This window comes from Alexandromys fortis, unplaced genomic scaffold, assembly GCF_014885135.2.
Source record: "Alexandromys fortis isolate MF-2015 unplaced genomic scaffold, M_Fortis_MF-2015_v1.1 scaffold_77, whole genome shotgun sequence".
NCBI classification, from domain to species: domain Eukaryota; kingdom Metazoa; phylum Chordata; class Mammalia; order Rodentia; family Cricetidae; genus Alexandromys; species Alexandromys fortis.
This window is the reverse complement of record NW_026067967.1, coordinates 7,909,570-7,925,634: the sequence shown is the minus strand read 5'-3', so window position 1 is coordinate 7,925,634 and position 16,065 is coordinate 7,909,570. Positions and strand designations below refer to the sequence as shown.

Below are 16,065 nucleotides of genomic sequence, written 5' to 3'. Positions count from 1 at the left end.
CTGAGATGAAATTCACGTTTAAAACAAAGATTCTGAACCAGACCCAGTGACACACGCCTATCATCCTAGCACCCGGAAGCAAGAGGGTTATGAGTCTGAGGTCAGCCTGAGATATACAGTAAGACCCCATCCTTAAGAACAACAAACGGAGCCGGGCGGTGGTGGCGCACGCCTTTAATCTCCAGCACTCCAGAGGCAGAGGCAGGTGGATCTCTGTGAGTTCAAGGCCAACCTGGTCTACAAGAGCTAGTTCCAGGACAGGCTCCAAAGCTACAGAGAAACCCTGTCTCAAAACAACAACAACAACAACAAAAGAAGAACAAACAGTTGTAGGGGACCAATAAAACAGTTGGAGACCGGGAAGATGGGTCAGTTGGTGAAACACGTGCCACACAAACCTGAATTTGATCACCCAGAACCTAATCCAAAGAAGCCCATGTGAGGTAGCAGTGAGTACCTATAACACCAGCACCAGGAGGCAAAGACAGAAGGGTCCCTGGGGGCTCACTTGCCCATCTAGACAAACCAGTGGACCCAAGGCAACAGAGGAAAATTGACATTAACCTTGCTTCTACGGGCACGTGCACACCTACATAAACATATACAATTGGCTAATTAACGATTAAAATAACTTTAAAATTAAGCCTTTGTAGAGAGTGAAGAAGTCAGTGGCTGTTAGCATCTTCACACAGCTCTGCAAAGCTGCAACCCCTGTCTGCTTCCAGCTCACGTCCACCAGTCTCTTTATCCATTAAATCTTTTCCCCACCCTTTCCCTGTTATCTGCTGGCAGCCAGCCAGGGCCTGCTTTCCATCTCATGGGTTCATCTGCTGTAGCTATGTCACATAAATTCTCTAACACAATACGTGCCCTTCGGTACCCAGCTTCTACCTCTCGGCAGGATGTCTTCACGGTGATTCATTCAATTACAGCCTGAGTCAGGATTCGGTTGCCTTTCTGTTGAATGACGCTCTGTGGCATGGATATACCACAGTTTGCCCCTCTATACACCTGTGACCAGAACTTTGGTGCCCTAGTTAGACCCGTAACCCCAATCCCCCACTCTGACCCTGCAAGTAAGGACTCCTTTGTTCCCATCACCAGAATGCAAAACTGGTGGCCATCTGGGGTACAGGTTATAACTTGAATCTGAAATTAGACACCTTCTCAATGTGGTGTCCCCTGAAGCCTTGTCTTACACCACACATCTCTTCCTCTCTGAACATCTGTGTCTACTCCCCTGCCTCCGAGAAGGGGGCTGACACCGTGTGCACAGTTCAAGCTGAGCCCAGATTCCACCATAGCCCAAAGTCATAGAAGCCCAAGGGCTGCGGCCCCCACCCTTGGGGATGTTCTCCTGCCCAATCAAGGGTTTCCAGGACCCAAGACCAGAGACCAAGCACTCCATTTGTGAGGGAGGAATCCACAGCCGTGCCAGGAGCCTTTCATTATCCATGTTGCTTTCCTCTGCGAAGAGGAAGGTGGCCCCCAGCAGATGGCTCTAGAGATCCGTGAGCAAGACCAGTGAGCTGGGTTTGGCTGAACAGGAAGCTGGAAAACACAGACAGAGCAGGGAAGGGGAAGGGCATAGGGCAGTTGCTAATGAGGATTCTTGGCGGCTGGTACCTCCACTTCTCAATTTTAAACACCCTTGGCCTCGAATCCCCAATACCTCTTCCTGCCACCAAACCTTGAACCATGCCAAATCACACCTCCTCTGAGCCATCTAGCCCAGCAGCAAAAAGGAGGTTGGTGATCTGGAATTCAAAGAATTAAAAGTCCTAAATACTCCCAGATCTGAAACTTTCTGAATATCGAGAGGGCACAAGGGAAACACTGTATACCTGACCTCATCAAAGGGTCACGGTGAAGACAAAGAAACTCCAGAACAAAACCGGAGCCAGGGATGCAGCTCAGTGGTAGGGACAAGCCAGTCCTCATCTCTCACTCACACACACACACACACACACACGCACACGCACACGCACGCACGCACACACACCTACAAAATCACCATTCAAATCGAAAACACTTCCCTAGCATATAGGATATTCAGCATAGGTAGAGTTCCAGACCTGGGGAGTTGAGCAGTGAGGCTGCCCTTGAGGAGTTATTCCTGCTGAGGCTGCTCCCAGCCAGGTGGAAGGTGACCACTAAAGACCCTCACAGGCCATCTCGTTCGCCTTCTGTTTGAGGATAGGGTCTTTATAATTTTTTAAAAATATTTATTTATTATTTATTATGTATACAATAGTCTATCTGTGTGTATGCCAAAGGCCAGAAGAGGGCACCAGACCTTATTACAGATGGCTGTGAGCCACCATGTGGTTGCTAGGAATTGAACTCAGGACCTTTTGGAAGAGCAGGCAATGCTCTTAACCACTGAGCCATCTCTCCAGCCCCGAGGATAGGGTCTTTAAAGTCCCTATATATGTAACCAAGATTGAGCCCTAGAACTTCTTTTTAAATAAGGCCTCACTGCCTAGACATGAACTGAACACAGGCATGCTGAAGTGAGCCTCAGCCCTACTCAGAGAACTACAGGCAACTGAGGGATGCTGGGGTCGATCGCTATCCAATAGCAAATAGTCAGCCCTAAAGACAGACACACAAGTAACAGACTGGGCAGGTTATATTTAGGAAATCTATCTACATACATATAGGAAAGTAACAACAATTAATGAAAAAGAAACCATGAATTTGAAAGAGAGCAAGGAGGGTGTAGTGGAATGTTTGTATACTGTGTGAAATATATTGCCCTGATTGGTGTAACAAAAAGTTGAATGGCCAATGGCTAGGCAGGAGGTATAGGCGGGACTTCCAGGCAGAGAGAGGAAGTAGGAGGAGACAATCGAGGAGCAGGGGAGACATGGAGGGAGTCGGGACTTACAAAATAAAAGAAAGGTAAAAAGTCACATGGTAAAACATAGATTAATAAAAGCAGGTTAATTTAAGTTATTAGAGCCTAAACTAAGGCTGAGCTTTAATTAATAATAATAATTAACAATAATGCATATCATTATTTGTGAGCTAGTGGCCCAAAGACAAATCCATCTACAGAGGGGTATATTAGAGGGTATAAAAAGAGGGAAAGGGGGGGGGGATGTTGTAACCATATTATAATCTCAAAAAAACAAACGAAGCAATAGTAACAATAATAACAATTAAGGCCTCACTGTGTCGCTGTAACTGGTCCGGAACTGGCTCTGTAGACCAGGCTGGCCTCAGATTCACAGAGATCCGCCTGCCTCTGCCTTCCAAGTGCTGGATTCAAAGCGTGCACCACCCCCCAGCAAGCTCTCCCTGTAACTCTGGTCCTTTAACTTCTACTCCAGAGGACAGGTAGGGGACCAACGCGCCCAGTTTATGCGGTGATAGAAGTGAACCCAGGACTTCATAAATGCTAAGCAAGCGCTCCAGCAACCAAGCCACATGCCTACAAATTCAGCCACGTTAGAAAAGTTCTGTGTGTACTGATTACTACTGATTACCACTGAGCCTCCTCAGACCCCCTTCCCACATGATGAGAACTTTATAAATATGCAGTGGATGATGGATGGATGGACAGACAAACGGACAACTCTCCTTTGAAGCTGTGTGGTCTTGGACAAACAGATAGACTCTGCCTGAGTCTCCCTTTACAAGCAGGGACCATACTTTGGGGTAATTTAGAAGACCGAAAGAGATCCTGAGCACAGGACCTCCAGGGCTCAGGCGGAAATGGTCCCGCCCTATCCCGCCCCTCTGTTCTCAAAGCCAAAGGGAAACACCAGGTCTCTGGGCTGGGCCCCCTGGCTATACGTAAATGTTTATGCCAAGACCCAGCCTCCCCGAGACAAGTTATTTGTTTGGCTTATAATTAATTGCAGAAGGCCAGGCTGGGCAATAAATTCTGCCAAGGAAACATAAACAGCTTTGCACAGAGCTCCCAGCCCATTGTGAGGCCAGCAGCGAGGGCCCGCAAGGAATGGAATGTCTGAGCTGGTCGGTCCCTGTACCCCAGGCACACAGATCACAGGTCAAAGGGAAGGACCCTTGAAGACAACAGCCTGACTTCCAGCATTACCTCCTCCAAGACCCAGCAGAACACTTGATGCATCTGGCTGCCCAATCTGACTCTCAATGGGGGGCTTGCCCCACCTAGAAAATGGCCAGGCTGGACGAGGAAGCAGGCTTGATTTCTGAGAGGGAAGAGCAGACAGAAGCTCTGTCCTCAGCATGGAATTCCTGCCGCATACCTCTGGTGCCAGCCACTGGAACCTGGGCTCCCAGGGTGCTGGCATTCCACGGCAGGGAGCCACAGATGTCAGATTGTCACTAACAGAAATGTGATTACAGGACACTGTAGGGAACAGAGCCGCTGGCCTGTGGGAGCCTAGCAACAGCCACAGCCTCTGGAGGTCCGCAGGGCAGAAGCCACACAGAAGGCCCCTGGCAGGGGCTTACCAACCCTTTCAAAGGGTCTCAAAGGCCCTGTAGACGGGCTGTGGAAGGTCACAAGATGAACAAAACCAAACTCAGGGAGCACACACTGACTCGGGGACAGGCGGATGGGTAAGATGCAGGATACAAGCTAGGGAGGCCATGGGAAGGTGAGCTAGGCACAATCTGAGTACCTACCCTGTGCCAGGCCCTATATTATCTCTTTTGAGACTTACCACAGCCCCCATGACAGGAAGGACACTTTGAAGATGAAATTTTTTTTTAAAAGTTCAGGAAAATTATGTAACTATTTAACAGTTTAACACCCATAGACCCAACAAACAGAAGACGCAAAATTTGATTTTTTTTTTCATGTAGCTAGAGCCAACCTTGGACACACCATGTAGTGGAAGATGGTCTTGAATTGATCTCCTGCCTCAACTTCCCTGGTGCTTGGATGATGAGTGTGGACCACCACAGCCAATCAGACGTGAGACTTGAAACCTATCTCAGTAACCAGGTCTCCTCCCTTTCGTCCCTAAAATGGACACTGACCCTGCGGAAGGACAGGCAGCCCATCTGCCTGGCTTCCTAAAGAGCAGCCAAGTTCAGCTGAGCTGCCCCAGAGGCGTCCACAAGCCCCACAGCAACCAGGCTCCTCATCCAGCTGCTGGCGCAGAGACAGCCAGGCCAGGCTTCCTCTAGTCCCCTTCCCAAGGAAAGCCCCATCAGGTTCTGATAGTCCCTTTCCAGTCCAGCTGTGCTCCACAGTTGATAGATCATGTCACTCACCCTCCTGGTTTGTCCTGCCTTAACCTCCCAAGGGCTGAGATTCGAGACATGACCACTACACGCTGTTTGTGGGTACTGGGAATCAAACCCAGGGCCAGATACATGAGCTACACCCCCATCCCAGAAGTCTGCTTAAAAAAAAAAAAAAACCTAACAAATAAACAACATGAATGATCTTTGTCAAAGTTCAGGGCAGCACTGAGCCCTGTGGCACATGACGAGGCCCAGAGAGGAGTCTGGCGTGCAAAAGGCCTGAAATTGGGGTGCAACTTTGCCTTGAAGTAAATCTGCCTCGGGACTGGAGGAAGGGCCCAGAGGCGATCTGAGCATAACCCGCCTTCACAAAGGCCCTGCCCCCAGCCCAACAGACAGAGGAGGCTCCCAGGAAGTTCTTCTGGAGCAGGGCCCTCCCTGCTGTCCATGGCCCAGGTCTGTGTGTCTTGCCACAGCTTCTGAAGGAGCCAGGCTCATCTGAATCCAGGGCCTGCTGCTCATGAAGGCCACACCAGCAAAATTCTTGGCGATCCTGCCACACATCTCTGAGAAGATCCTCCCACAGACAGGCTGCCAGCCTCTGCTCCCAGCTGTACCTGCAACTCCAAGCAGCTAAGAAACCCACCTGCTGGCTAGCACATGCCACGGTCCCACAGCTACACAGGGCAAGTTGTTTTGTCCCCATTTTGCAAAAGGAGAGAGTTAGTGCCCACCAGTTATGCATACACACACACACACACACACACACACACGTGCACACATACACGTGCACACACACACCAGGGGGCTTTCTATAAATACCATGACCTAGGCACATAGGTGGAAAGGCTGTGATCATGTGGAATGGCTGAGAAAGTTTCTTTCATTTCTGAAAACAGACCGGAGCTGAAGCCCTCTTCCCCCATTCCCACCCTAGCCCTGGAGGGAAGAAGCAGTCGGCAGACACGTTAGAGGGCAGTGGTCCACGAAGCGAAAGGTCTGAAGCTACTGGGACAGACCCGCAGCTGGGGAATTGTGACAGATCTTCCTGAACAGCCACTGCCTTCTCTGGAGATATTCAAGGAAGCACCAGACCTCAGAAGTGAGTTTCAGAGCAACAGCCTCACACAGAGAGGGCCTTGGGTTCTCTCCCGCCAAGCACATTTTACAACGGCCAGCTTTTTCTTCACTGCCCACCTCCTGGGCCTTCCAGATGCCCGTGCCGCTTCCTGACTCATCCTACAAACCAGTATTTGTTTTTATTTGCCCATGTCCCGCCCTGTGCTGCGTTAATGATGGATTCATCGATATACGTCATCCACATGCCTTTACGGAAAATGTAAGTAGCAAGCTTGTGGTTTGAATGAGAATGGCCCCCATAGGCTCAAGTACATGAACACTTGGTTCCCAGTTGAACTGTTGTTTAAGGAAGGCTAAGAGGAGTGACCTCGTTGGAGGAGGTGTGTCACTGGGGGTGAGCTTTGAGGTTTCAAAAGCCCATGGTAGGCCCAGTCACTCCTCTCTCTCTCTGCCTCCTGCCTGAGGATCAGATGTAAACTCTCAGCTACTGCTCTGGGGTCATGCCTGCCTGTCACCAAGTTTCCCATCACGATGGTCTGAAACTGTAAGCAAGGCCTCAGTTAAATGCTTCCTGTTTTAAGTGATCTTGGTCATGGAGTCTCCTCACAGCAGCAGAAAAGTAACTGAGACAGGAGCTTGGTCCCAATGTGCTCAGCACTGAGATGGGGTGGGGGTGGGGGTTCCCTAAGGTGCAAAAGTGAGACAGGGCCGTGAAGACCGACGTGGCACTGTGTGCCCCACCCTGGCCCAGGTGACAGTCAATGCTCCCAAGCTTCTGACCTGAAAGTAGCCACAAACACCTGCTGAGCGACACCACCCTATGAGGACGACCTTATCCATTCTTTGGTATGCAGAAGAAACCTAGGCTCAAAAAAGCAGCCAGCATGACCTGTCCAGTTACAGAGCTTCAAGTGTCTGTCAAGACTTGAACTCAGATCCAACAAGACGGATAAAGGGAAGGGTGAGTTCCAGCATGCACACGACAACGATGCCCTCTCGGTCCGTTTTGTAGCCAGTGCCTGACCCTCCTAGGTGGGCAGAAAGAGTGTAGAAAAAGAAAAGAAAGGAGAAAGGCCTGGGTCTTGTTTATTCATCTCCAGGCTGGGAAATCCCAAAACCCCAGCTGAAAATGTATCCATTTCCCTTTTTCTACCCGTTCTGTCCGCTTTCTTTCAGCACCAGGACTAGGAAGGAAGTGAGAAGAAGGGAAGGGAGCTTCTCCTTGGGGTCAGCAGTTTAGGCCCCACTTCCTCTGAGCCGACTGTGACCCACCTTGCCTAACTCTGGCCCCAAGCACAGCCTCCAAGTGGAGCAGAGGACCCTTCTATCAGTAGCCCACTCCAGGACAGAGCACCACGAAGGAGTCCTGCCAGGTGCCAAGGGACCGTGAGGACTGTTTGGTCTTCCTCCAGGGAGCACACAGAGCCCAGAGAAAGCTCCACACCTGGAAAAGGTGCCCATGTAACTGTTTAAATTAAGATCAAAGGGAGGGAGGGCCAGGGATGTAGCTTGGTGGGCAGAATGCTTGCCTCCCATGCAGGAGGGCCTGGGTTCCATTCCCAGCAATACATAATACATATACAATACAATACATAATACATATACAATAGCACATGCCTGCATCCCAGCATTCGGGATGTAGAGACAGGAAGATCACAAGTTCATGGCCATCCTCAAACACTCAGTGAATTTGAAGTCAGCCTGGGATGCATGTGACCCTGTCTCCAAATGTGATGGATGGAGGGGACGGGAGGTCCTAAGGAAGAAGACAAGTGTGGGAGCACATACCTTCATTCCCAGCACTCGGGAGGCTGAGGCAGGAGGATTGTCTTAAGTACAAAAACAGCTTGAGTTATATATAATAAGATTGTGTCTTGAAAGCAACATATAAAGAAGGTTCTACCAGTTGGGAGAAGAAAGGCTACCCAGAGCAAAAAGCCTGATCTGACAGAGACACAGGTGTGGGAAATCAGTGGTTGGGCTGGAGAGATGGCTCAGCAGTTAAGAACACTACCTGCTCTTCCAAAGGTCCTGAGTTCAATTCCCAGCAACCACATGCTGCTGGGCAACCCTCTGTAATGAGATCTGGTGCCCTCTTCTGGTATGCAGACATACATGCAGGCAGAACAGTATATAAAAAAGGTCAGTGGCTCTAGACATTAAGCCAGAGCCCACAGTGTGAGGACAGCAGGCAGGAAGTTAGAGACAGAAACTGCAGGGCTCTAGCTGCCACCTGAAAACGACCCTTTTGTAGGGAGCAGCTGGCTATCTTTTAAGCTGGGAAGGTCACCGTCTGTTGTGTCTCTGAACAAAAAGATTGCTTCCAGGTTTTATACTGAGCCACAGGACAGGCAGAACCCTGGTGGAACCGCCCAGGCCAGGAGCCGGTGTGATGGAGCAGCATTAGAAGGGACACACACACCACCATTCAGACTGGACGTCTGAGCTGGGACGGCTGGGCATGGGTTTCTCTCCAGGGAGTATGGACTCAGGCTGCCTCTTTTCCAGATATTCTCTCACTCATACGGAAGCCGAGGCTGGAGAAACCCAGGACCATCTGTGGCCTGGGCAAAGGTCATCATAGTCCTCTGCAAATTTCCTACTAGACACGGTTCGTTCTGCAAAATGGTGATTTCAGTCGTGGCTGCTGGATGGCTGCTGACAAGGCAGTGCGTTGCTGCGTGTGAGGAAGAGAAGTGCGCATATTAACTGCTTGATTATAACGTGTCATCAGCTCTGTCCTTTTTAGGATATTGGGAAAAAAACTTGGCAAAAAAAAAATCAAATTCCTCATTACTAAGTCTTTTGAAATGCCTTCAGTTTTCTCTCACAGCCCTGGGGCCACAGACTCATGATAAAAATCTCACCCACCAGGTGAGCCCTGTTAAGATGCTGTGCACTCTCATTAACACAGACACTACAGTGAAGGAGAAGGGTACCACTTCCCCAGAATCCGAGCATCTCATCCACACACATGGGGGAGTTGAGGGCCCCAGCCTACACCCTCTCTACCACACAGCTTGGCCTCAAAGTTCCTAAAGAAGGCTCTCTGAACTATAAAGACCAGCACCCACAGCCCCAAACCAAAGCTGTCTCTCCTAAGACTTAGCTCCCGGCCTTGCACTCTGCTGGAAACCTCCAGAGAAGCTGTGAAACCCCCGCCCACCACCAGGGTAGACCCTGGGCAGTCCTGGCTTCTGCTGCTGTTTGCCCAGCGTCCACCAATATGTCTGTCTCATTTCTAATCTCACCGAAATATTCACGGTGACACTTTTACTCTTCACCCTGATTTCCTGACCTTTTTGTTTTAGTTTTGTTTAGAAAGGGGGTGGGGGAGACTCACTAGGTCATCCTAGCTGACCCAGAGCTTATGGTGTAGAGCAGGGTGACCTCACACTTGTAAGCACCCTCCTCCCTCTCTCTCCCCGGAGTGCTGGGATTAGAGGCAATGCACGCTAGCTTTGTTTTTGTTTTTGTTCTGATATTGTCTGCATTCCAAGAAATTCTTTATTGAAATACCAAAGGATGCTCAATCGTGCCACAAGGACATGTGCTCAACTATGTTCATAGCAGCATTGTTTATCATAGCCAGAATCTGAAAACAACCTAAATGCCCTTCAACAAAAGAATGGATAAGAAAAATGTGGTACATTTATACAATGGAGCACTACACAGCAGAAAAAAAATAACGACATCTTGAAATTTGCAGGCAAATGGATAGATCTAGAAAACATCATACAGGGGGCTGGAGAGATGGCTCAGAGGTTAAGAGCACTGACTGCTCTTCCAGAGGTCCTGAGTTCAATTCCCAGCACCCACATGGTGGCTCACAACCATCTGTAATAAGATCTGATGCCCTCTTCTGACCTGCAGGTGTACATGCAGGCAAAACACTGTACACATAATAAGTAATAAAACATTTATAAAAAAAAACCATCATATTGAGTAAGGTAACACAGACCCAGAAAGACAAATATCATATGTACTCACTCATAAGTGACTTTTAAACATAAAGCAAAGAAAACCAGCCTGCAATTCACAATCCCAGAGAATCTAGACAACATGGATCATGGATCTAATCTACACGGGAAGTAGAAAAAGACAAGATCTCCTGAGTAAACTGGGAGCATGGGGACCGTGGGAGAGGATTGAAGGGGAGGGGAGAAGAAGGGAGGGGAGCAGAGAAAAATGTGTAGCTCAATAAAATCAATTAAAAAAAAAAAGCCATGAACCTCAACCTGAGGTGCTCCAGGCCCAGTTGACAGGGTCTGTTCCACAGACCACTGAGCTCACACCTAGGGGGCCTATCAAATGCATCTCCCACAGCATACTTGAGTGTCCCTGTTCTGTAGAGAGATCTCCGAGTGTCAATCCTGGACTGCTGTCTCCAGTTATAAACGGATATCCCTTACCACTCTCTTAAGAACATTACAGACATTTATTTTCCGCCTCCCCCAAACATACAAATGAAGAGGCTGTCTCCACTTCCTACCTCAGGTGCCCAGCATCGAGCCCAGGGGCCTGGCAAGATGCTCAGGGAAACATTTGTTCATTGGCACCTCCTGGGGAGGGTGGCATGGCCCAGTTAAAAGGGAATAAGCCATCCCTGAAAACCCCGGCCGACAAGAGAGACAGAGTTCCATGCATGCACGCTCCGGGAGGAGCAGCTCGCCAGCCGCAGAGAAACGATCCATCCTTAAGTTTCGCATGAAACCGAACTGCTCCTTAAATGTCCACTGTGGTAGGCTACACTCCAGGGACATGCCTGTAGTAGAGGTCTGGCACCTAGCCAGCACTGTAGAAATGTTTGTGCAATGGGACAGAACAAACCGAAAAAATGCCGGCGATTTGTTCCTCTGGCTGCAGAGGCCAGATCCCCTCTGGGGGCAGTTTGTAGGCAAATGATCTCAGGCCTGCTGCCTCCTTCCTCTAATGAAGCTTTGCAGCTTCAGACTCCTCGGGTGTGGGAGGAGGCAACGCTCAGTGCCAGCCCAGAGGCCTGCACTGAGGCAGCCCACAAGGCTTGCCCCAGAGGGCGTGGACAAGGAGATCACCCCCACACCCACCACACCCCAACACAGGAGAGACTCCACAACCTGCTGGGCCTAGACATTCTGAGCAAAGCAGCACCTGCCTCCTGCTGGCAGGGCCTCACAGGGGAGGGAAGGAGGAAGTGAGCAGGGAGTCTCCTCGTTGGCTTACATAACCAGCTTCCTAGGCGTCCTCCAAGTCAGAGGCCCTCGCTGGGGGCAGGTCACAGCCCAACTCTGAGGCTGCCAGAGGCTGGGGAAACAGAGGCAGACTCCTGCCCTGTGCTGCTGGTCCTCCAGACCCCCTCCTGCCAAAGGCTGGGAACCAGGAAGGGCTGTTGTTTTTCAAGTGTGTGAAAAAGTGGCCTGCCGGCTTCCCTGGCAGCAAACCAGGCTCTGGGCTCTGAAAGGGAGATGGGTAAAGGAGTTAGGACTACATCTGGCATGCCAAAGGCCCCCTGTCCACAGCGGCTCCCAGCTTCCAGCTCTGCAATTTCTCCCCGACTTCCTCTTAGAGAATCTGCTTTGGCAGACGGAGGCCAAAGAGGAGGCGCTCCAGCCCAGGCCTACAGCACTGGCCCTGGGCAATCTCGCTTCCCTTTACTGTCATGACCGTCCAGCAGTGTCCTGGACCAGCTGGGGGAAAGTCAGGAGAGGCAAGAGAAGAGGAACAGGGAGGGGATGGATGGAGGGGATAGGCAGACAAAAAGCCAAAGTCCATGTCCCAGGCTTCAGTAACAAGTGACATATAAATCACATTTTATTTGTGTCTGTGTGTCTGAGAATGGGCTCTCTTCTTTGACTACGCGGGTTCTAGAGCTCAAACTCAGACAGTCAGTCCTGGCAGCAAGTGCCTTCGCTGACAGAGCTATCTCACTGGTCCCTTTATTTCAGAAAGTGGTTGGCCTCAAATTCAAGGCAATCCTCCTGTAATAATGATTTGATCAAACCCTTACCTCTGGGCCCATAGCCACCCAGTATGATAGATAGGTGCACTGGCTTCCCAAGTGTGGAAACTGACACCCAGAGAACCCAAGCCCCTTGGCCAAGATCATGGAAGTGAACTAGAGTGGGCAGTAGCTAGCAGTTTGTCTTTTACTGTAAAATCCACACCCAAAACCTTGGGGCTCTACCTCTGGGGAGATCCTGCTCCCAACACACACACACACACACACACACACACACACACGCACACACGCGCCCTTAGTACTACTGGGGAAATTCCTACATAGACAGAAAAGACACTGCTCCATCCCTGAAGAGGGAGAACCAACCATACTTTAGATAGTCCCTCCCTGCAGACACTGTTTAGAATCACAGGACAGAGGCTGGTCTCAGCCTGGGGACAGGAGGTACCTGGAGAGAGAGCATCCACCATACTTTAGATAGTCCCTCCCTGCAGACACTGTTTAGAATCACAGGACAGAGGCTGGACTCAGCCTGGGGACAGGAGGTACCTGGAGAGAGAGCATCCTGGCGGGGCTTCTGGCAAACCTCCCCTTCCAATTAACCTCCGCCAAGGGCTACTCAGACCCACAGGTTCCAGCAGAGCCTGGCACCGTCTGCTCCTCCCTAAGCACAGGCTGCCGGAGGCTAAGTCTTTGCTCTTGAGCACTGAGCAGCATGGCTTGGGTCTTTTCCTCTCTTCAGCACAGAACCTGTAAAATGAGGAGAGACCCCCAGAGACCTCCTAGGCCAAAGCCTCTCCTATCTCCTCTTTGACACACTGAGGAACTGAGGATCAGAGCAGAGGAACAGCTTGCCTTGAGATGAGAGACCCGAGGAAGTGGGGTTCAGGCTCCCATTTGACCAGGGCACTCTGCCCAGATGGCACCCTCGCTGGACCTGTCCCTTCCCCTGCTCTCTAGTTCCTCTCCCTGCTTCCCTTTCCAAGTTCTGCCCTGCAGACTCAGCTCTCAGCATCCCTCTCAGCACCCTCTTCCTCTCTCCCAGCCTCACCACCCTCCCCGACCCCCCCCTCCACACACACACACACACACACACACACACACACACACACACACTCTTCTGGGCCAAACATCCATTCTTGGGTGGTTTAATTAGCTGATTATGGCTGCAGCCTGCTGGCTTCAGTGTACAGAATTCTGTCCCTTATAATGAGGTGGGTTCTGAGCACTTGCCCACTGGGCAGCTAATGGGGAGTCCTAGGCTCTGCCAGCCAAGGCAGGCTCTTGAACTGCATAAAGAGCTCCTTGATGCAGGCAGATCATGGGAAGCCACGGTCCCCTCCTCAAGCCAGGTCAAACCACACTGGGTGTCCTATTGCCAGGCCCAGATGTCCACCCTCAAGTGGGACTCCCTTCTTTCACGCCATTGTCCAAAGGCTCTGGAACTTCTGACACTGAGCATGACCCAAGGAGCCCATACTTAGGGGTCGGGGGAAGATGCAGCTCAGCCAATGAAGCATTTGAGTGTTTGTCTAGTATGTATGATATCCTGGGTTCGATCCCCTGCACCACATAGACCAAGCATGCTGACACAGGCCTGTTAATCCCAGCTCTGAGGGTAGAGGCAGGAGGAACAAAAGTTCAAGACCAACCTTGGCTAAATAGGGAGATCGAGGCTAGCCTGAGCTAAGTAAGGACCCTGCCTAACCACAAAAGCAGGGCTGGGGCTATAGCTCAGAGGTAGAAGACTTGCCTAGCTCACATGGGTTTCATCCCTAGTACCAGAGATTGGGGCAAGCAGAGAGAGGCTTGGATGGTGTTACCCAGAGGAAGCAGGAGCAGCAGCAGCAGCAGCGGTGCCAACAGCCATCAATCCCCCCCCCCCCCCCAGAGGGTTCCAAGGTCAAAAACTATGGCTTTCGAATCTAGAGAAAGTTGGCCATCCCGTGACCTCTGCCTTCCGGGCCACGAGCCCAATCTAATTCCTGTGGCTCTACACTACCTCACTCTCCCCTCGGAGGACATCTCCCACCGGAACGCCCACATTCAGTTTCGTTCACTGCACAAATATTTATGGAGCTCAGTGCCATGCCAGGCCTGCACAGAACAGATACGGGGGGCAAGACAACCTGGGCCAGGTGCCCTTGCAGAGTTCTTGCTTCATAGGAGAGAAGATCCCAGGGCACAAGCAGGGAGGGAGGTAAGCGCATGCCCGAGAAGAACACAAAGAGATCAGGAAGCTTTGGAGGGTTTCCTGGAGGAACCCAGGCCTGTCCGACGGCCGATCCAGAGAGTGCATTCCACACTCGCCTTCAGCCCTGACACTGTGCCAAGACTCCAAGCTAGACCTGTCAGCTCACCTAACCCTCAAGACAACCTCCTCCCAGGTTTACAGACAGCAAGCTACAATCAGCCGAACAACTGGTTAGACACTCAGCTGGGCTTTGAAACCCGGAAGTTGGTCCTTCCCAGAGCAACTAATCCACTCCTGATAGATAGGATGGCTTCAGAGAGGCCGGCCTAGAAGTGGGCCCCAGAGTACCACAGAGAATCAGGCTGCTTCCTCAAGGAGGTGATCCCCGAAGACCCTTGAAGGAGCTGGGCGGTGACGGCACACACCTTTAATTTCAGCACTTGGAAGGTGGATCTCCAAGTTCAAGACCAGCCTGGTCTACACAGAGTGAGCTCCAGGACAGCCAGGGCTACACTGAGAAACCCCTTCTGGGTGGGTGGGGGGGTAGGGAGGGGTTGGCAGGACAGAATGGACATGTCCAGGAGGGAACTGACCTTCAGGGACTTGTCAATGACTAGTTGATGTCCCTGGAGGCTGGAGATGAGACCAGAGGGTGAAGGCCACTTCTAAAGGAAGACTTGATGCCACAGAAACAAGTAGGAGGTACATACATCCTTTTGGACCCTTGGCACTTAGACTTTACACCCTGGACCGACTTCCTCGGCAGTGTCTGCCTCACCGGTCTGTAACTGAAGCCTGAGCTGTTCAATCCCCCATTTTTGGCCCTCAGAAGAAAAACCAGCAATCAGAACGCAAGACAAGGGCCTCACACATGCAGGCCAGTTTGACTTCTATAGAGACACTCGGCCTCAGAGTTGGAGGATCTCATGTCCTAGGTCGCAGCCATGAGTGAGCAATCAACAAGGACTGGAGTGTTCCTAGAATGGCCCATTCCTACTCCCTTGGCCTTTGGCCAAAACCTCTACATTTCCATTGGTGGCAACACAGAACGGGTAGAACTACAAGAGCATCAGGGGACTCGTTGTGAACCCCTAGGCCCCAGGCCAGCATGGAAGGGACAGTCTGCCTCACAGCTCAGGAACTGGAGAGCCTTGCCTCCTGCCCTAGCACCCCACCTTGCTGAGGCTCTTCAGTCAACAGTCAGTTTTCTCTCCCTGGGACCCAAGCTCTGTGGGGACCTCACCAGACAGGGGCCCCATCGTTTCAGTATTGACTTCAATCCCACAGACTTCCAGGGACCTGTGAGGTCCAGCCCCTGGGGCCTGGCCTCCTGAGGACTCATCTGGCATCAGGTCTCCTGGGCAGGAACAAGGAGTTCCTCTGAGGCAGTTCTAGAGATGGGCCAGTCCCAGGAAGGAGGAGGCTGTCTCCTGAGAGATGACCCAGCCAGGGCTCCTCTGCGGAGGGAGGCAGAGAAGGGGCTGGACAACAGAGCCCTTTGTTCCCCTCTCAAAACAGCCACCCTGTCCCATCCCACCCCCATTCTCCACTCCCTTGCTAGGAATCAAGCCACCCACCCCCAGGGACAGGATCCATTCAGCACATGGCAGGGCAGTGCCTGGAATCTGCCAGGAGGACCCTTGTTCTGTCCCAGCACACACACACA

General features: G+C 51.2%; 1 protein-coding gene and 1 long non-coding RNA gene across 8 annotated transcripts in view; one reads left to right on the top strand and one right to left on the bottom strand.

Annotated features, from left to right (window-relative positions):
- Arrb1 (arrestin beta 1) overlaps positions 1-16,065 on the bottom strand; it is a 99,107-nt gene that overhangs the window by 46,340 nt on the left and 36,702 nt on the right. The gene's annotated exons all lie outside the window — the stretch shown is intronic.
- Positions 7,186-8,955, top strand: LOC126508977 (uncharacterized). The gene is made up of 3 exons (XR_007594015.1): positions 7,186-7,228; positions 7,444-7,720; positions 8,776-8,955. It is a non-coding gene; the product is annotated as an uncharacterized lncRNA (long non-coding RNA).